The 22,641-nt window shown below is 35.3% G+C and overlaps 1 pseudogene across 1 annotated transcript; it reads left to right on the top strand.

The window, feature by feature from the left end:
* The first annotated feature begins 17,590 nt into the window (after window positions 1-17,590).
* On the top strand, window positions 17,591-20,602 carry LOC309861936 (large ribosomal subunit protein eL20 pseudogene; annotated as a pseudogene). The gene is made up of 2 exons: window positions 17,591-17,611; window positions 19,938-20,602. The product of its transcript is annotated as a large ribosomal subunit protein eL20 pseudogene (transcript).
* Window positions 20,603-22,641: the final 2,039 nt, after the last annotated feature.

Below are 22,641 nucleotides of genomic sequence, written 5' to 3' on the forward strand. Positions count from 1 at the left end.
TTAATGAATAATTTATTATTTTTTGTATAAATTTATAATATAATAAAATCTATTAAAATAAAGATATTTCTATTTTTAAAAAGTAAAATTAAACAAGCTTTTGATGGAAGATTAGATAACATTAAGTAAGTATTTTATAGCCATACAATATGAACCCTGTGATACCCTCACTCCATGCAAATGGAAATTTTAAATTATATGCAGAATATATGTACTAAGATGATTTGGTTAATCATTTTTACTAAAAATTCTACATACATTATCAATTACATATTCCCTTAGTTACAGCAGGAGAAAATTACTACTTACAATAAGCTTATAGTAGACATCAAATATATTTCATAAAAACTAAAACTGAAAGAGTGATTCATGCCTATTATATTCCTCAGTTTTTCCAACTTACAAATGCTTAAATAATTTTAAGCATACTTAGGATCCACTAGAACAAATATTTTTTCTTATCATAAAGAGAAATTATTTCAAAATATAAATATGATCACAAAATAAGAATTTTGGAATTTTATTCTACATAGAGTTCTATAAACAATGATATGGCATCAATTTCACTGGAAGACAGCTTACATTTAAAATCATCAATACCTTTCTATACTTTCCTTCTTTTGCATCCTTAATTATTTGTATAAGTTTTTGCCACATATCTGGGAGTCCCAAAGGACTTATTCTAATGGTCCTCATCTGCAAACTTGAACATCTATAACATCTTACACTAACTGTACATAGCCAAACCACCTACTTTATGGGTTCAGAGACAACAAATCAATGCATGATTAAATAACACCATTCTACTTTTGACTGAAAAATGGATGGCTGAAGTGTTTCCCATTATTGGTTGGTACCAAGAAAAAAAGAAAATATTCTCCCTATGAAAAAAGATATTGGTTTCTCTTCTTGACAGAATGTAAGTTTATCTATAGAAGGCATCTGAGGCATTCTCAGTACATTCTTCATAATAATCCAATCAGTCCTTTAAAAAGTAAATATAGGAACAAACTTTATATGTATTCTCCAAAACAAGTATTTAAACCATTTCATATATCTACAAAGAGTTGAGTAGAGAGTATATTAGGTACAAAGTCTTTATTCCTATTTCATGGTCTTTAAAAGGCAGACAGATATACATGTATACATGTGAATAAATATATCACAAAGTACTCTGCATTTACAATAGTACAGGAACAAATATAGAAAATATTTTAGCAGTTAATTATGATAGAGTCCCCATGATGGTAGTGGATGGTAGGCAAGGACGTTGAGAAGAATACAAATGAGGGGAAGAAGTTATGGATGCAACGGCACTTAAACTTGGTCTTGATAAATGAGAAGAATTACAGTAAGTAGGTGGATTGTTGCCATGTCAATTGAATATGATGGGTGAGGTCTGAATATTCCCATGTATATAACGTAATTAGAGACCAGAAATTGAAGCATATAAAAGCATCAGGATAGGAAATCAAATATGGGTGTAGCTATCGACAACTGAGTGCCAAAATAAAGCATTCACAATTTATTTGGTATGTAAGAAAGAGAAATTAAAGGATACTGAGGAGGAAACCCAACTTGCAAGAGAAGATGGGAAATCTACTACAATCGGTAGGAATGATGTTGCGAGACAATATTGATGGTCTAGGTAAGAACATGTAAAAAGACCTTAACTGAGGGGAACTGGTTATAACAGCAGCCTATAGCTATTGGTATAATTCTAGCACTTAGCTGTAGTGAATTTCCCCAGAAGCATGTTCCCAAAACAAATGTGCTAAAGAGTCATATGTTTCAGGGAAGCAGCAGATGAAATTATGTGCATGTGTATGTTTTGGATGTTACCTTTTTTTTTTACACTATGGTAATTATTAACCTCTGTGTGCCATAAAAAGAATAAAAGACAAATGTAGTTTGGGCCTAACTTACAAATTAATACACACACACACACACACACACACACACACACAAAATCATCAAGGACATCTGTGTGCAATACCTCCCCAACTAATGTGTCAAAAAAACTACTCACCCTCTTAAGAATGTGCCTGCAAAAGACAGAGAAAAAAGTTCTCGTCAGGAATGCTTTTTCTTTTTCCTACAGCAACATTAATTACATTGTCGGCTAGAGCCAAAGAATGAGATAGGCAGAGGCAATCTGATTCTCATCTTGTTTAAACTTGTCAGTTCTAAAATGAAGTCAAGAGTGAGTCAGGGAAAATGGAGAAGGTCTCCTTCTTCATTGAGAGATAAATGGGAAGTCCAACTCCTAAATTTTTTAAAAAGGAGGGTTACTCTCCAGAAGACAGTTGTCTCTTTTTAAAAGTACTACTAATTCATCCCCTCACATGACAGCCTCCCAGAGGTGGGGACTGATGTTTTTCATCAGGAGACACTCTTGTCTTTAGCACAGCTATGCATCATCTGTTGTGCCTTTGACCCTCTGCTAAAAGAAAAGGTATCTCTAAAGTGCTTAAGAGCTGCCAAGACTTACAAATTTTTAATGTTGAAATTTTGCTTCAACTCAGTGTTCTTACTTCCTAGCTCTGCTGTTTCATGTAACCTGCTAGGCAACTCTGAAGAGAAGCTGAGTTCAATAAGCATTTATTTGTTATAATTCTGGCTCATCAAATGATCTTGAAGATTAATATAATATAATAATATAATATAATATAATATAATATAATATAATATAATACAGTATAACATAATCTATCTCCAGATGAGAGAAAGGAAAAGGAAGAAACCTGAGAGAAGAACAAAAATAGATAAAGTATGAATGAGTAGATTACCCATTGATGGGAGAGTTAGAGTATGATATTTAGATGTGAAGTAAGAGGCTGAGAGGCCAAGATGCATGTGATTTGCACCAAGGATCAAAATACTTTGAATGTGCCATGTAGTGCAGCAAATTTAAATATAGATCCTGTTCAGTTAACAAATTTTTTTCCCTCTGAGTTGTGAATTCCTCACCCTTCAGGTTGTGTATTCCTAACCTTCCCCCAACCCAAAAAACCTTTTATCTCAAGTGTTAAATGAGTGGAATAAAAAGAAAAAGTCCTTTTTAAATTTCTTGTTTCCCAAACAGATTTGTTATCCCAGATTACTTACTGAAATTATCTGGGATGATTCTTTTAAAAACCCAATGCATGAATGATCTTATTGTTGAGATTAATACATTCCACCAAATTCTACCCACTATTCCACACCACTCTGATTGCTCATGTGGATTTTTTAATTAGATAAGTTTTTAAAGTGTGTTCTTAAAAGAATCTGGTTTAAATGTTGATTTTTAAAAAGAAGATTAGATACATGAGTGAACATTGACTTTTTTGGAAAAAAAAAATCACTTGAATCAAAATATAAGGTTTGTTCTATTTACCAATGCTGTGCCTACAACTTTGATAAAACATTCCAATGAAATCCAAAGAGTTAACACTTCCTAAATTCAGGTTATCTCCACATGGGCTGGGAAATAACAGTTTTTCCATTATCTTCTTTATAACCTGAATCTCAAAGGTCAGTCAATGATGGCAAATGCAATGGGGGAAAAGGAAGCAACAAAAACAAAACCAACAAAAAAGCTTTACTGCCAATTAAAAAAAAAAAAAAAAAAAAAAGCCCTGATAAGTAACAAAGAATCCTGATTTTTAAAAAGAAAGTACATTTACCAATTTTTTTCTAATCTCTTTAAAGTTTTTCAATAGTTCTAAATTAAATCCCTTTCACCCTTATCTCTTTATCCATCAGAAAATCCGAAGGGTATTTGGATTCAGACATCCATTGCACCAAAGATCTTTCATTACACAGCACAAACAAGCACTTTTATTGAACAAGAACCCAATTACTTAACCTAGCTTCAGGTTTCATTCTACCCTATGGCATCTACTTTGACAGAAGCCTACTAATCTGTTCTGATGGATGTTGCTACATATCAGTTCTGATACACAGAGATGATTCCTAACCTTCTTGTAGAGAACCACTGATTAAATAAACTGAGATGCCCATCTCAGCTTCCGTGGACCAATGAATAACAATGAGAAAGACTGCAGGCAGATATGGACCCTTTCCTCCTCTATAAGGCACCAGCAGAGAAAGAGTTGGAAAAAAGGAATATCTGCTCTGAGAAAATGACCAGCATTTACCAAAGTCCTATATCAACATTGTCTGGGATTCTCTCCAGATTGTTTCTGCTCTTTAAATCACTGTCATACTTCCCACATTTTGCTATAAGAAAAGAAAATCAATTCTGTAAGGTTCTTGTACCTTTGCTACTGCCATTCTTGTTTTCAAACTTATTGATAAACAATGTTAATGACTTGAACTTTAGGTCAGTAATTCTCAACACTAAACACACATTAGAATACTCTAGGAACTTTTAAGAGAGTCTGAGACCCATCCTTACAGATTCTGATTTATTTCATCAGGATTGGAACCTGAGCATTATTATTATTTTTTTAAATGTTCTCCAGACGGGGGAAAAAAGGGAGGGCAGGGGAGTTCTCCAGATGATTATAATATAAAGCTAAAGTTGAGAAGAATTACTTGATATAAATAGCAACAAACATTTTTTTAAATTTTATATTAGAATCATAAAGAGCTGTTAGGAACCATTTAGTCTAGTTTCACTAACTTCACTAACCATGCAGGAATATTTTAAAGAAAAGCCTCTGAAAAGTTACACAATGAACGTATTATTACCTCATGGCAGTCTATATCTTTGGTTTCCTTTTAACATTAAATCTTTAGAAAAAAATCCCCAAGATACTTCAAAGTATCCTGCTTATGATAACACTGTTTATATTAATAAGCTCAATAATATCCAATAATAAAGAATGGGGATAGAGAGAGAGGGAGAGAGGGACCTACCCAACATAAATGGGAATAGGGAGAATACCTTCGGTGTAAAATATTTTAAGGATGTACCTATGTTCATGTAAAATAATACCTTTTTGAAGAATATGGTGAAGATCGGTTTCTAAGAAATATAAGGTTAGGCTTTTATTTTTAGTTTACACCTTTTAAATTACTTCTATATCTAATCATTTGTATGAACTGCTTTCATGTATTTCAACTAGCAGAATTTATTTGGATATTGGGATAATAAACCATTTGTATTCCCCTTTTAAAACTTTTTAGTCTTATTTTCCCAGTACTGATATGAAATTAGCTACCTGCCTTTTCTTGTGCTACCATTTAGAGCTAACAAAATTCCATATGAGGGCCTGTTGGCTATTTGAAAGAAAACAATAATGTTTTCCCTTGGTGGAAACTCATTTCAATTCTTCTTCATATTTTTTTAAAGATTGTGTATTGTGTGCTTAGTATTAATGTGCTGGAATTGAAGGATATAAACATAATTTCACCAATTCCTGCCATGAAGAAGCTTATATTAACAATGAAAGAGATAAAAATAATAACAAAAAGGAGGAGGGAGGCAAGATGGAGGAGAAGGAGTAGACTGAGATGACATCAGGTCGCAGGAGTTCAGCTACTTAGCTATCAAACCATTCTGAATGCCTACAGACCCAACAGGATACTGAAGAGAAGAATAGCAGCAATTCTAGGAACAGAAAATCGACCATTTTCTGAAAGGTAGGATGTGCTGAGAAGTGAATTTGAAGGGATGGGAAGATAGACCCTGGGGGGAAGGGCCAGCTCCTGGCAAGCCACAGAGCAGCAGAGGACAAAATTGGAAATCTTAGTGAGAAGTCTACTCCACTGAGGGACATTGTTCCAGAGGATAAGCAGAGGTGGAGTCCTCATGGGGACAGTGGATTCAGGTCCTGCGGGGTCAGAGAAAGACTGGGGTGTCAGTGTCTGAGTGCTCGCAGGTATCAGAGTGGGGAAGAGTGACTACAGAGACAGAGCCGAGGAGTGAGCTCTCATCTCAGGATTACTTTAAACTGGGATCTGCGGCACAGTTGGACCACTGCTCTTTGAGCAGGGACCCCACAACTGGCAGATACAAGGAGACTCAGCTTTTTCCCCCGGAGGAGAAGCACAGCAGGAATATGCTGGATTTGGAGACTCCAAATGGGGCTGTGTGCCAGAAACAGAAACACTCAGTCACAGGCTGCATGAGCTTGGACCATGTCTGGAGATCAGAGAGACGGGAGTGATTGACCACTTTTCTCTGAGGGTACACTGAGGAGTAAGGCCCGAAGCTCTTGGCTCCTCCAGGCCAGAGATTGGGAGGCCACCATTTTCATTCCCATCCTCCAGAGCTCTACAGAAAGCCTTCAGGGAACAAAAGGTCCTGAGAGCAAACCCGAGCAGGTTACTTAGCCTGGACAATGGCAAGGGCAGTGCAATTCCATCTCAGGCAAAGACATTTGAGAATCACTACAACAGGTCCCTCCCCAAGAAGATCAGCAAGAATATCCAGCCAAGACCAAGCTCACTAATTAAGGAGAACCGTGGAACTTCAGAGCTGGGGGAAAGTAATGCATGGAATTCATGCCTTTCTCCCTAAGATCCTTTAGTCTTGCAAGTTAAATTAATTCTTTTTAATTTTATTTTTTTCTTATTCTAATTTTTTAAACTTTTCCTCCTTCCTCTTTTAATGCTTTTTAACTAGTTTATCTTAACAATACCTTTCTTTAAAAAAAAAAATCTTTTTAAACCTTCATTATTATAGTCATTTTTTAGCCTTCCTTGTATTTAACCTTATTTTTTGTATACATACAGTTTTTTTTTTCCCAAAAAATTTTGGGATACAATTTCTTCTAATGGATCAAAATATACCCTAAATCTAGCACAGGGCTTTGTTCTAGTTTCCAGCCTGAGCATATTCTCACCACTTTCTTTTTCTTTCCTTCTTTCCAACCAACTTATCTTATCAATTCCTTTCCTAGAATTTTTAAAAAATTTTCATCTTTACAGTCTTATTCCACTAATTTATTGAGTTTATGCTAATTTGTGTGTGTATATATATAAGTTTTTCTTTCTTTAAAATTTTTGAAGGTAGTTTCTTCTAAAAGACCAAAACACACCCAAAATCAAATATATATATCGATTTTGGGGAGAAGAAAGGGGGTTAAAATATATATATATAATATATATTATAGTATATATATACTATTTTATGTATATATATACATATATATAGGGGGTTAAAATATATATATAATATATATTATAGTATATATATATTATTATATGTATATATATAGTATATAGTATATATATAACCCCCTTTTAACCCCTTTTCTTCCCCCCCAATTTGGGGTCTCTTCTGATTCAGTTAGCATACGTTTTTCTGGGGTCTCTGCCACCCTTTTAGTATTTTATTCTCTTGTTCATATATTCATATCTGGATAAAATGACAAGATGGAAAAACTCACAGTGAAAAAAAGAACAAGAAGCAGTACTGAAGCCTAGGGACCTAATCAATATGGACATTAGTAATATGTCAGATCTAGACTTCAGAATAATGATTCTCAAGGTGCTAGCTGGGCTCCAAAAAGGCATGGAAGATATTAGAGAAAACTGCCTGCAGAAATAAAAGCCCTATGGAGAAATACAAAAACTAAAATCTAACCAAACTGATATCAAAAATGCTATTATCGAAGTGCAATAAAAAATGGAAGCTCTTACTGCTAGGATAATGAGGCAGAAGAGAGAATTAGTGGTATAGAAGACCAAATGATGTAGAATAAAGAAGCTGAGCAAAAGAGAGACAAACAACTGGACCACGAGGGGAGAATTTCGGAGAAAAGTGATACCATAAGATGAAACAATATTAGAGGGGCACCTGGGTGGTGGAAGGCAGTGGGTTAAGCACCTGCCTTCAGCTCAGGTCATGATCTCAGGTTCATGGAATCGAGCCCTACATTTGGCTCTCTGCTGAGCAGGGAGCCTGTTTCCCCATCTTTCTCTGCCTGCCTCTCTGCCTACTTGTAATCTCTGTCAGTCGAATAAATAAAATCTAAAAAAATTTAAAAAAAAAGATGAAACAATATTAGAATAATAGGGATTACAGAAGAAGAAAAGAAAGAGGGGGCAGAAGATATATTGGAGTGAATTATAGAAGACAATTCCCCTAATATGGCAAAGGGAACAAGCATCAAAATTCAGGAGTCACAGAGAGCTCTCCTCAAAATCAATTAGAATAGGGTGACACTTTGTCATCTAATAGTAAAACTTACAAATCTTAGTGACAAAGAGAAAATCCCGAAAGCAGATTGGGATAAGAAGTCTGTAACATACAACGGTAAAAAGATGAGATTGGCAGCAGACTTAGCCACAGAGACCTGGCAGGCCAGAAAGAATTGGCATGATATATTCAGAGCACTTAATGAGAAAAATATGCAGCCAAGAATTCTATATCCAGCTAGGTTATCATTGAAAATGGGAGAGATAAAAAGCTTCCAGGACAAACAAAAACTAAAAGAATTTGCAAACACCAAACCAGTCCTACAGAAAATATTGAAAAGGGTCTTCTAAGGAAAGAGAGAGCCTAAAAGTAGTAGACCAAAAAAGAAATAGAAACAATATACAATAACAGTCACCTGCTCCTTACAGGTAGTACAACAGCACTAAATTCTTATCTGTCAATAGTTACTCTGAATGTAAATGGGCTAAATGTTCCAATCAAAAGACCAGAGGTTATCAGAATGGATTAAAAAAAAATCAATATGCTGTCTTAAAAAAACCTCATTTTACACCCAAAGACACCTCCAGTTTTAAAGTGAGGGGGTAGAAAAAATTTTACCATGCTAATGGACATCAGAAGAAAGCTGGGGTGACAATTCTTATATCAGATAAATTATATTTTAAGCCAAAGACTATAATAAGAGATGAGGAAGGACACTATATCATAAGCAAAGAGTCTGTCCAACAAAAGGATCTAATAATTATAAGTATCTATGCCCTTAACATGGGAGCACCCAATTATATAAACCAATTAATAACAAAATGAAAGAAACACATCGACAATAATACAATAAAATAGGGGACTTTAACACCCCCCTCACTGAAATGGACAGATCATACAAGCAAAAGATCAACAAGCAAATAAAAGCATTAAATGACACACTGGACCAGATGGACATCACAGACATATTCAAAACATTCTATCCCAAAGCAATAGAATACACATTCTTCTCTAGTGCACATGGAATACTCTCCAGAATAGATTCCATCCTGGGTCACAAATCAGGTCTCAAATAGTACCAAAAGACTGGCATTATTCCCTGCACATTTTCAGACCACAATGCTCTGAAGCTAGAACCCAATCACAAGAGAAAAGTTGAAAAGAACTCAAATACATGGAGACAAAATATCATCCTACTAAAGAATGAATGGGTCAACCAGGAAATTAAAGAAGAATTGAAAAAATTAATGGAAACAAATGATAATGAATACACAACTGTTCAAATTTATGGGATACAGCAAAAGAAGTCCCGAGAGGAAAGTATATAGTAATACAAGCCTTTCTCAAGAAACAAGAAAGTTCTCAAGCATGCAACCTAACCCTACACCTAAAGGAGCTGGAGAAAGAACAGCAAAGAAAGCTGAAACCCAGCAAAAAAGAAATCATAGAGATCAGAGCAGAAATCAATGAAATAGAAACAAAAAAAAACAGTAGAAACTAGGAGCTGGTTCTTTGAAAGAATTAAGAAGACTGATAAACCCCTGGCCAGACTTACCAAAAAGAAAAGAGAAAGGACCCAAATTAATAAAATCATGAATGAAAGAGGAGAGATCACAACCAACACCAAAGAAATACGAACAATTATAAGAACATGTTATGAGCAACTATACACCAGCAAATTTGACAGTCTGTGAATGCATTCCTCGAGACATATAAACTCCCAAATCTGAACCAGGAAGAAATAGAAAACCTGAACAGACCCATAACCAGTAAGGAGATTGAAGCAGTCATCAAAAATGCCCCAAAAAACAAAAGCCCAGGGCCAGACAGCTTCCCAGGGGAATTTTAGACAAACCATAAGTGACTCTTAATCTTACAAAACAGTTAAAGAAGAATTAACACCTATTCTCCTGAAACTGTTCCAAAAAATAGAAATGGAAGGAAAACTTTCAAACTCATTTTATGAGGCCAGCATTACCTTGAACCCCAAACCAGAAAAAGACCCTATCAAAAACTAGAATTACAGACTAATATCCTTCGTGAACACAGATGCAAAAATTTGCACCAAAATACTAACCAATAGGATCCAACAGTACATTAAAAGGATCACTCACCATGACCAAGTGGGATTTATTCCTGGACTGCAAGGTTGGTTCAACATCCACATATCAATGTGATACAATACACTAATAAAAGAAGAACCATATGATATTCTCAATAGATATTGAAAAAGCATTTGACAAAATACAGCATCCTTTCTTGATCAAAACTCTTCACAGTGTAGGGATAGAGGGTATATAGAGGGTATATACCTCAATATCATCAAAGCCATCTATGCAAAACCCACAGCAAATACTATTCTCAATGGAGAAAAACTGAGAGTTTTTCTGCTAAGGTCAGGAATATGGCTGGGATGTCCATTATCACTATTGCTATTCAACTTAGTCCTAGAAGTCCTTGCCTCAGAAATCAGACAATAAAAAGAAATTAAAGGCATCCAAATGGGCAAAAAAGAAGTCAAACTCTCACTCTTTGAAGATGATATGATACTTTATGTAGAAAACCAAAAGAATCCACTCTAAAATTGCTAGAACTCATACAAGATATAAAATCAATGCACAGAATTCAGTTGTATTTCTATACAACAACAAGACAGAGGAAACAGAAATTAAGGAGTCGATCCCATTTAAAATTGCAACCAAAACCATAAGATATTAGGAATAAATCAAACCAAAGAGACAAAAATTTGTACTCAGAAAACTATGAAGTACTCATGAAAGAAATTGAGGAAGACACAAAGATATGGAAAAATTTTCCATGCTCATTGTTTAGAAGAAAAAATATTGTGAAAATGTCTACGATACCTAAGCAATCTACACATTCAATGCAATCACTATCAAATACCATCAATTTTTTTCAGAGATGGAACAAATAATTCTACAATTTATATGGAACCAAAAAAGACCCCGAATAGCCAGAGGAATGTTGAAAAAGAAAGCCAAAGTCAGTGGCATCAAAATTCCAGACTTCAAGCTCTATTACAAAGCTGTCATCATCAAGACAGTATGGTAATGGCACAAAAACAGACACATAGATCAATGGAACAGAATAGAGAGCCTAGAAATGGACCTTCAACTCTCTGGTCAACTAATCTTTGACAAAGCAGGAAAGAATGCCCAAAAGAAAAAAAGATAGTTTCTTCAACAAATGATGTTAGGAAAATTGGACAGCCACATGCAGAAAAATGAAACTGAACCATTTCCTTACAACACGCACAAAAATAGACTCAAGATGGATGAAAGACCTTAATATGAGAAAGGAATCCATCAAAATCCTTGAGGAGAACACAGGCAGCAACCTCTTTGACCTCAGCCACAGCAACCTCTTCAACCTCAGCTGCAGGAACTTCTTCCTAGCAAATGAATTGTAGTTACTGAATGAAAAACTTCTTAAAAAGGAAGACTCCTTACTTTTTACAAGATTGAAATTAAATAATTTCCCCCTAAATAATTTGACAGTTGCATATCAAATAAAATATAGCTTGGAGTAAGAATGTAGGTTAGCTGTGACAAATTATAGGAAATGATCACGTGGACAAATGGCCTGTATAAAGTATGTTAGTGAATGCAAGATTCCCTACCAATTCCACTTCAGTTATAAATGTTTCTAGTTGCACAGTTTAGCCCAGGAAGAAAAACAAACTAGTACAATATAATGGAGTCAAAATTATTGAGGAGAAAATATTTCATCTTTTTTATCTGAACTTTATACCAAAGGGGAAAAAAAAGGAAAGAAAAAGAAAAAAAAATGTTGTGTAACTTTCCTAAGATTTCTGTTATCACGTTTCTAGATTAGTCTTACTTAAAGTCCTACTTACTTAAAAAAAAAAAAAAAAGAAAAGAAAAAGTAAAAGAAAAATCACTTTTTTTTTTTCAGGCTCCCCTCCCATCACAGGTTAGTAAGTATAAATCAGCATGTAGTTAATTCAGTATGATTTATATTTTTTTCTTAGTATACCTTTGAAACTACTTTTTAAAAGGAAAAGTGTTTCTTTTTTGTTTAATTGAGATTTTATGACATTTAGAGTATAATGCCAACAATTAATGTTCATCTAACTTTTGCAATAAAACTTTAATCTGTGACTTTTTAAAATAACACACATTGTTAAAATCCCTGCATTATATTTAATGCAGTTTCTATCTGTATGAACTAGTACACCCTCCTAAATGTTATATCATCTTTTTCTGACATAAGATTTTACGGTTATAATAACCTGTCCCACATATACTGACTTCTGAGGGAATCTTTCTGAAACACAACTGTAAATGACTCCATTGTACAGTGTGTGACTTCCCCTGTACATTTTTTAGTAAAGGGGCTGATCACTGGGAAAAGGCTAGCCCAAGCCCTCCATGACTGGAGGGAAAAAAAAAAAAAAAAGGTCAGCTCCAATAAATGCTTTCTCTCTCTCTAGAGCATTTACCAGGTAGAGGTGGTATATCAGAGTATAATCAATACGAATTCCTTGATTTTGAGTTGGAGCTGGCCAGACAATCTAAATATCCATGTTCTGAAACATAAATAATTACAGAAGAGGATAAGTAACCAATGGGTAGCTAATCATTTAACAGATAGAGGATATGTGCTGGATAAAAGCCGAAAGGGACCAAAAAAGTCTGCTCTCCAGGGTTCTGACAAATTTTAAGACATGTCTATTCTTAATATAAGCATAATTTTCTTGAACTTGAGTGGAGCTATTCCTTAATACCAACAAAACCCTACTTAAAATAGACCATTCTAAGCAAATGTGAACCTATCCATAAAAATCATAACCCTTTCCATTTCAAGATGATATTTCTAAACATTCTGCTGTTCATGCACATAATGGCAAAATCTGATGCATTTGCCTAAGTCCTTTCAATCCTGTTATATATATTAACCTGTCACCTGGAGAGCACCCCCTCTTTTTATCATTCTCTTTTAATTTTTACAATAACTGTCTCTTTTGCACCCTCTTTTCTATTGGTGGTTGAGCACTGGATTTTCCTTGTCAGGATAATTTGCTCCATCTCCTACATCTCATTCTCTATTTTTCATTCTGTTGTTTGTTGCCATTTTTCTGTTTCATTAATGAGGAGTATATATATCACAAAGTCCCAGGCTGTGATTCAGGGAACCCAGAATTTAGTCCTTCTTACAAATATGAGACCTGGGAAAAATCACTTCACTTTTTGAATGCCAGTTTTCTCAACTAGAAAAGCCTACAGTCTCTTCAACAAATGGTGTTGGGAAAATTGGGCAGCCACATGCAGAAAAATGAAACTGAACCATTTCCTCACATCACACACAAAAATAGACTCAAAATGGATGAAAGACCTCAATGTGAGACAGGAATCCATCAAAATCCTTGAGGAGAACACAGGCAGCAAACTTTTTGACCTCAGCCACAGCAACTTCTTCCTAGAAACATCACCAAAGGCAAGGGAAGCAAGGGCAAAAATGAACTATTGGGACTTCATCAAGATCAAAAGCTTTTGCACAGCAAAGGAAACAGTCAACAAAACCTAAAGACAACTGACAGATGGGAGAAGATATTTGCAAATGACACATCAGATAAAGGGCTAGTATCCAAAATCTATAAAGAACTTATCAAACTCAACACCCAAAGAACAAATAATCCAATCAAGAAATGGGCAGAGGACATAAACAGACATTTCTGCAAAGAAGACATCTAGATGGCCAACAGACACATGAAAAAGTGCTCCACATCACTCGGCATCAGGGAAATACAAATCAAAATCACAATGAGATACCACCCCACACCAGTCAGCATAGCTAAAATTAACAAGTCAGGAAATGACAGATGCTGGTAAGGTTGTGGAGAAAGGGGAACCCTCCCACACTGTTGGTTGGAATACATGATGCTGCAGCCAATCTGGAAAACAGCATGGAGGTTCCTCAAAAAGTTGAAAATTGAGCTACCCTACAACCCAGCAATCGCACTACTGTGTATTTATCCTAAAGATACAAATGTAGTGATCCAAAGGGCATGTGCACCGTAATGTTTATAGCAGCAAAGTCCACAATAGCCAAACTATGGAAAGAACTTAGGTGTCCATCAAGAGATGAGTGGATAAAGAAGATGTGGTATACAATGGAATACTATGCAGTCATCAAAAGAAAAGAAATCTTGCCATTTACAACCATGTGGATGGAACTAGAGGGTATTATGCTGAGTGAAATAAGTCAATCAAAGAAAGATAAATATCATATGATCTCCCTGATATAAGGGATTTGAGAGGCAGAGTGGGGGGTTTGGGGGGTAGGGAAGGAAAAAATGAAACAAGATGGGATTGGGAGGGAGACAAACCATAAGAGACTCTAAATCTCACAGAATAAACTGAGGGTTGTGGGGGAGAGGGGGGTTATCGAGACAGTGGCTGGGTTATGGACATTGGGGAGTGTGTATGATATAGTGAGTGCTGTGAAGTGTGTAAGCCTGACGATTCACAGACCTGTACCCCTGGGGAAAATAATACATGTTAATAAAAATAATTAATAAAAAAATAACAAAAATTGAAAAAATAGTAATTTTGCTATAAGTTTATAAATAAAGGAAACAAATGCATAGAGGGGAGTCTTTCTTTCAAGATGGTGGGCAGTAAATACAGAGAGTAAAGTTGGTAAACAGGCATAGAACACTTTTATAAAAATTTACTTTTCAAGCTAACAGTATTTTTATGTGTTATTTTAATGCACTTTTATAACAGTGCCAATACTACTATTTCCAATTTATAAATGCATAAATGGAAGCTCATGATATAATGGCTTTAAGATACATTTCTTCTCTGAACATACCCTGATTCATCAATATTGCTCTAAAATATCCAAGAATTAAAGATACTTTCTAAATGTGGTCTGATCAGTGCAGAAGCAAGTGACTCTACCAGGTCCATTGATTTTAAGACTAACACCTGATAATCTGTTCTAGAGTGAAGAGTGTGGTGGGGGTTGGCAGAGGCGGGGATCAAAGAAGTTGAGTATGTGGAGGAATGAGCAGTTAAGCCTGCCTAGAAGAGTCAATGATAGTTTCAGAGAGGAAATAAGGTTGGCTCGAAATGAGGTTTGAAAGGCAAGCTATAATATTCTGGGGAGACAAACAATGGGGTTTTCATTCTAGGCACAGGGAATAACACAACCAGAAACACTGTCTGTTTTGGGATGCTTTCATACTGCATAGAATCATAAGGACAGGAACAAAGGGACAAATGGGAATGAGATCAGAAAGGTAGGTAGAAGAATGACCATTATTATCTCGGGGATTTGGATATGATTCCACAGGCAATTGATCAACAAAATAATAACACATTTTATGTCCAGGAAAATATCTGTGTATTCAGTATAAGTTAAAAAGGAATAAAATCATATATAATAGAGACGCTTTTAGCTAAAATAAAATATCCACATAAGTATCAGTAGCTTTTTAAGTTAAAAAGTCAGTTTGTTACTTTTGTAATTTTTACTCCTTGTCAGAAACATAGTCACACACTTTTGTGAGAAATAATGGTCTTTTTCATTAAGTTATGTGTGATATAGAAGAGTCAACAGGTGCCTAATATGAGTGATTGTGGTTAGGATCACTTTCAAATTTATTTTGGCATAATATTTCCAGCAAAAAATTCTAAGTCAGTTAATTTAAAAAAATGCCAAACTTCTATTAGAGGTCATTTATTGCAGTCTGTATACTATGATTTCTTTGCTTCTAATTTCTTGTCAAACGAAAAGCCATATCTTAGTTATCTTAGTTACTCCTGAACAATTTTTAGTTTTAGCTTCTATAGTACAGATGTCTACCGCATATTCTAAAATTGGGATCCCTACTGAGAACAACAGGAAACCATGGTAAGGAAAGAAAATACACAACAATATGCATGAAAAGAGAGTTTTTTCTCTCTTAGTTTTAATGTTCTTTAAGACAGCATGCTGATTTCCTCTGATGTGAGAACATTCCTCAAAGACACTAAATTTAGAGTCTTTAAACAATATTCTGTTCTACGAAATTCTTATAAAACACTCATTGTTGAGATTTTAAAAGTATGGGTTAATAAGCAGTTTCAGACAGCTACTGATATTTGGAATATGAGACTAAAATGTTTTTGTGCAATCCAATGTTAGGGATTACACTGTTTTTTGGTTTTGTTTTGTTTTTTTACTTGATAGAAGTATAATTTATAGCATTTGTATGTAGATTAATTGTGATTGTTTCATGTTTTATTGTCAAATTTCCTTGGCTAATAAAGCCATAGATAATGAAGCTGGCAGAAGAGATCATTTTCTAGAGTTTTCAAGGTCAAGATGTCAATTAAGATCTCTGGGCTAATTCATTAGTATCGGAAAAAAATGAACATGCTGAGCAACAGGAGATTGCAAGTCTGGGATATCAAACATCTGTATTGACTTATGACAGCCTCAAGTCCTCTCTTTTGTGAAGTGATTTAGAGAGGCAAATTACTTTTTCACTAATTTGACAAATATGAGACTTTTTAAAACTTCATAATATAGGTTCAAAGATGCTGCATCATATAAATCAGTGAACCATGATATGTATATTAACCAAATTCTCCAGTACATAAGTTTTCTATGTCCTTTAGAAACAGCATGAATGTGTTTTAATTCATTCATTTGACAAAGATTTATAATTTACTGAATATATACTCTGCAAAAATTCTATGTTAGCCACATGGGAGGGGGGAAAAGACATATCCACTGTCTTCGGTCTCAAATACCCTACAGAGATAGATATTAAACAATTGGGTACACAGTTGTTAATTATAGCTGCCACAAGTCTCACAAAGGGAAAGTTATGCAAGATGTGAGAGCATACAATTGTTATCATATAATAGCTTCATAATGAGAAATATATGGCCTGAACATATTCATGGACTATATAGACATTAATTTTATAATTAAATATAACTGAATAAGGATTTAATGAGAACCTAATATATTCCATTCATTCTGTGGGGGTTAAGGATATAAGGAAGTCATATATTGTAATTGGGGAAACAGACATAGGCATAGCAAACTGCTAAAAGCTCTAGATAAAAGAGTGGCTAGAGGTTAAAAAAATTCTTTGGAGAGAGGACTCATTTATTCATTAATTAAACTATTTGTTGAATACTTACCATTTTTCCAACATTGTGGTTGGTGTTAGGGATATATGTCAATAAAACATAACCCCAGTCTGTAAAGGACTCCCTTTCTAGAGCAGTTTTCTAAACAGTTTTCTAAACAGGACTCACTTTCTAGAGCAGTGGCCTAAACTAGGGTGGTTCTGCTCTCAGGGGACATATGGCAAAGTTTGGAGATATTTTTCTTTGTCACACTCGGGAGGGGACACTACCTTCATCTACTAGGTAGAGGCCAGAGGTACTATTACACATCCTACAATAAAAAGAACAGTAGCCCCCATGAAAAATAATTAAACATCCCAAAATGCCAATACTGCTAAGACAGGTAAACCCTTTAGAGTCACAGAGAAATAAGTAATCAATTACAATTAAGCAGTATTAGTGATGAATGGGGATATGCTTTAAAAGACTGAGGAAAGTAAAGGGTAGACCATGACATGTCAAGGAGAGTAGGCAAGAAAAATCATTTCACTTGGTACACTATTATTGCAAATTATGGCAAGATACTGGGAAAAGGATAGAAATATTAATAAACAATAGATATGAGAGAGTATTTGAGAGATAAAATAATTATTAAGTTATTCAGTAATTATAAGATGAAAGTTTGGGAGGAGAAAGAGTTGAAGCAGATGAAAGAGCCAAGGATTTCCTTAAAATTTGTTTATTTGGGTGGTGTTAATGTTCACATATACTGGAATGAAGGAAAAAGAACAAGTTTTGAAATATATTAATAATGATGACAAAAAATAATATTTACATGTTATATGTCAGACAGTGTGCTAGTCACAGCAAACTATTAAATATGTCATAACCCTTGATAGGGAGATAGAACTATTTAAATATGTACTGTTACCCCTAGTTTTTAAGACAGGATAAGAGAGATTAAATAAATTATTCAAGGTCACATAGCTCATTAGGGGCAATATCCAGACTCCAACTGAGATTTACCTTCTAAAGCCAATATTGTCAACCTCTATGCTCTATATGATAAGAACAGACTATAGACAATTGAGGTGGAATTTTCACAGTTTGGATCCAATTTGCCTAAGTTCTTCAAAAAGCAAAACCTGGCATAAAAGCATGTATACTACCAGTTTATTAGGAAGGACAATTCCAGAGAAGCAGAAGTGAAGAGAAATCTGGGTGAGTCAAGGATATACAGAGAACAAATATTCAGTATTAAGTTAAACAGACTTGATCTCTTGATTGTAGGACGGTCTTCTAAGAGGGCATTTGAACTATCATATTTCAGAATAGTCCATGTGGAGGATGAAAGGGAGAATACTCACCAACTCTCAGCAACATTAAATATTTGCTCCAAAAGCTTTAGCTCGCTGCCTTTCCTAGGTTGCTCATGCAAAGATACCAAGTGGGCCTCAGTGGCAACAGAGATGTCTTGTGGCAGGATGCAAGATAGATTCAGCATGAATGGAAAAGGCACTGATGAGTTGTTGGTTACACAATCATAAGGAAGCTAATGCAAAATAAGAGGCCAAGTTCCTGAGACAAGTACGATTGGGAACTATGCAATGGTATGTAAGAAATAGCTGATATATCTGTTCTCTAAATATTATCAGCTTTGTTGTTCTCTTATGTTATTTCCCCTTCTGGTGTCTTAATTTCTACAAAGTGGAGAAAGTCACAGTACCTATCAAGGAGTGCTGTGGGGATTAAAAGGTTTTAATATTATCAATCATTTAAAACGGTAACAATATAAGCATCAAATGCACTTATCATTTGTTATTGGCATTATCACCATCATTGTTGTTGAGAAGGAGAAAATCACCCCCTTAATATCCAGGAACTGGCTGGGTACTAACACCAAAGCCTGGGTACTGTTAGAAGCTGGCCTGGCACTCACGGCTAAGAATATAATGTTCTCTTATTGAATATAAACAATCTAACTGAAAACACAAGGATCCAACAATGTCACTTTGTGACCATGTTGAAATGAGGCAAAAACCAAAATCTTCATTTATCAAATAGGGAGTACGATAGTCCGTATCCAAAAAAAGTATTTGAGAAAATGGGTAAAATAGAAGACAGATTACATTGGGCAAATTGATGAATAGGAGATGGGGAATTCAGTCATTTTTAAAAGTAAAATGTGAATGGGACAGAGATGGAAATTTAACTTGGGGAAATGTAAGGTTGCAGGAGAGATTACTTAATGACAGGGAAAAGTAAACATTTTAGTTTGCTTTAAGAAAGGGTCCATGGGAAAGATGCGTTTGAAGATCCAAGAAAATGAGGAGAAATTTGATGAATGAAGTTCCTAGAGTACACAGAAGAGATATCAAGAACATAGTTGGAGAACTAACCCTGAAAAGGAAAAGGTATTTCATTCTCTGAAATTGGAGGAGAAAGGGAGATAAATAGTATTGCCCAATGTGAAGGATCTGTGATAGATGCTAAAGGGAGAAGGCAGTAAGAAATTTTATCACTGATGACTTGTTTTCTCAGTCAGGAAGTAATCCAAGACATCTGTTGAGGGTAAAAGTCAGTCAGTGGCTTAGTGACACTGGAACAGCCACAACAAAAAGCGAACTGGAACCAATAGAAAGGAAAGAACGAGGTATCAGGCACTATTAAGAATCCAGTTAACACTTCCTTTCATGGGTGGCAGTGAGAGTGGATAGTGCACCCTGAAGGCCTCAAGCACATTGTGAGAGTACAAGGTGGAGTGGCGATGCCTGCCCACCTCCAAAAGGTACACTCCTATCCTCTATCCAGGTGAATCTTTGCTCCTAATCATGGCATTGCCAAGTTTCACTTCTGGTACTTTGCATCTCAGCTGAAGACTGAAGAGTTCAGGGGAAATTGTCTACAAATTGTCTACCTGTGGACAGGTGTTGAAGAAATCTACCTTACGGGTTAAGAACTTCGGCACCTGACTATGCTATGACTCTGGAAGTGGCAACCACAACATGTACTGAGAGGACCAGGACCTGACCACTGCAGGTAGTGTGTCTCCCAGTGCTACTGACACATGGATGAACAGCACTGTGTCTGGGCCCACTCAATCCAGATCATGATGGTGGAGGAGACTGCAGCCAGCAAGTGCCCACTGGCAGCCAAGCAGTTCCATGATTCCAAGATCAAATTCCCACTGCCTTGCCAGGTCCTGAGCTGCCAACACAAGCCATGCTTCACCAGCAAGAGGCCCAATATCTTCTTTTACATGCAGAGCCTCCCTGTCCCTAGGTCTGCCCGAATAAACTCCATGGAAAAAAACAGGGGAAAAGAGAGAGAGAGAAAGAATGCAGTTAAGTCAGAAAGAAACCTTATTCATAACCTTAATGGTCCTGATCAGTGAGGCTATGTAATGTTTCTCTAGAAGTCCTTAGCAGCTGAGATGGGGAAAAGACAAATCAAAAGCTTGGACTGATTCCTTTTCTCAGTGGCAAGTTTTCTGTGGTGTAAGGTTAATTAAGAAAAACAAAAGAATAAAAAATCTAAAGAGAACCCAGTTGAAATAAGCAATGAATATGTCCAGACTCAATAAGAGGTAAGCAAAGCCAGCTACAGACTGACTCATTAATGGAAGTCAAAGTTCTAGGTCACTGGAGGTGCGGGATGGGGTAAGTAGGTGGAGATGCAGAGGAGGGGAAGAATGATGGCTAGGGTAGGTAGCAGTGCCACTGAGGGAACTGGAAGGTTGGAAGGATACAGGGTTTCAGATAATAAGTTTTAAGATTTTGGAAACTGAAGAGTTGTAAAGGATAGTGAGATGCATACAATACTCTAGAAATTTGTCCTTGAAGTCGGGCAGGGGTGTGGAGAGAAGTACCAGAGAAAAGTTCCAAGACCCTAGCTGCCATAAAAGGTATTAAATATTAATGAGACAAATTTTGAAAAAATTGACAAATATTAGTTATTATATTTTCTCAGGGAATGTAAGATTCCTAGTACACTATAAAAAGAAAGAAGAAGAAGAAAACCCCTTTAATGTTTCATATTATAATTCAGAAAATTTACACTACTGTATGATAAGTTTCATTAAGCTGCAGTGAGAATTATTTTTACAGAATGCTTATATGCTACACATAAATATTACAAATAAATTTGCTGGTATCTACTGATACAACTTTAAAACATATTCAAAAGATTTAAGAAGCTACCTTGTTAAAAAAACAGTATATAATTCTTATGCCACTTTTCTATGTATGAAATTCTTTTTTTTAATTTTTAAGATTTTATTTATTAATAATAGAGAAGGGGAGGGGGAAAGAGAGAGAGAGAGGCAGAGGGAGAAACAGGTTTCCAGCTGAACAAGGAGCCAGATGCGGAACTCGATCCCAGAACCCTGAGATCATGACCTGAGACAAAGGCAGCTGCTTAACGGACTGAGCCACCCAGGCATCCCTGTGTATCAAGTTCTTAATAGGAAAAGTAACTGGACAAATCTAGTGACCCTAGTAAATATTTGGCACTTACACTGAAGCTTTACTTAGCCCTGAAAAGAAATTCAGTATTCTCACTCTTGGTGAGATCTTAAAGAATGACTCATTACACCTAACTGTTCCTCCAAAATGTCTGGCTGTTAGAAGTGACTTAGTAGGGCAGAAAATAAAACATACCCATACTTTACTTGCTATAAAGAAGACTGTAAACTATAATTATGAAATATTAAATCCCATTTCCACAGAAAAAAGTTACCTGATTACATCCCTGAAAAAATACATATGTCTTAATTTTAACTACATTTAATTAATTTTGCTACATTTAATAAGACCTTATTTTAAGGTTTTCCTTTTTCCTGATGCTGATCATCATACTAGGAGAATAATCAGAAACCACTAAGAGAAGATGGCAAAGAAATGCCATAAAAAATTACTTAAATAGGATATATTGGGGGGGAAAAAGTGTCATCTAGGCAGTCTTATTTGATATATAGAATATCTTTTACAAAAATTGTGATTTTTAGATGGTGTTTACAACTAAAAGATAGAAAAAGTTAACATGTTTTTAATTTGACTTTTCTTCTGGAATCCCCAGGCAATGTTATAACTGATTATAATTGACTCATTTAACTCATCTGAATTAGTTTTTAATAAGCTATAAAAAGATGGACAAATTTTCTCTAGTTTCTCTTGGGAATTGGAGATAATTAAATGAAGGTACAATCCTTACTACTAAGGATATTTTTTGGTTAATTTTTGAGGCTTCTTCCTTCTAATTTTTCTTGGGTCTGTATACCATTCTGACCCTAACTCCACCATGGGTGATTAAGAGTTGTACTTGTACATATTTCACTATCAAATATGAATAACTCTTATGTCACAGTTATGATTTACCTGCAAAGCCAAGAACCTTGTCAGTTATTACCTAGCATTATACTATTTTATTCACAAA

The sequence above is a fragment of the Mustela nivalis genome (assembly GCF_964662115.1).
Source record: "Mustela nivalis genome assembly, chromosome: 3".
NCBI lineage: Eukaryota > Metazoa > Chordata > Mammalia > Carnivora > Mustelidae > Mustela > Mustela nivalis.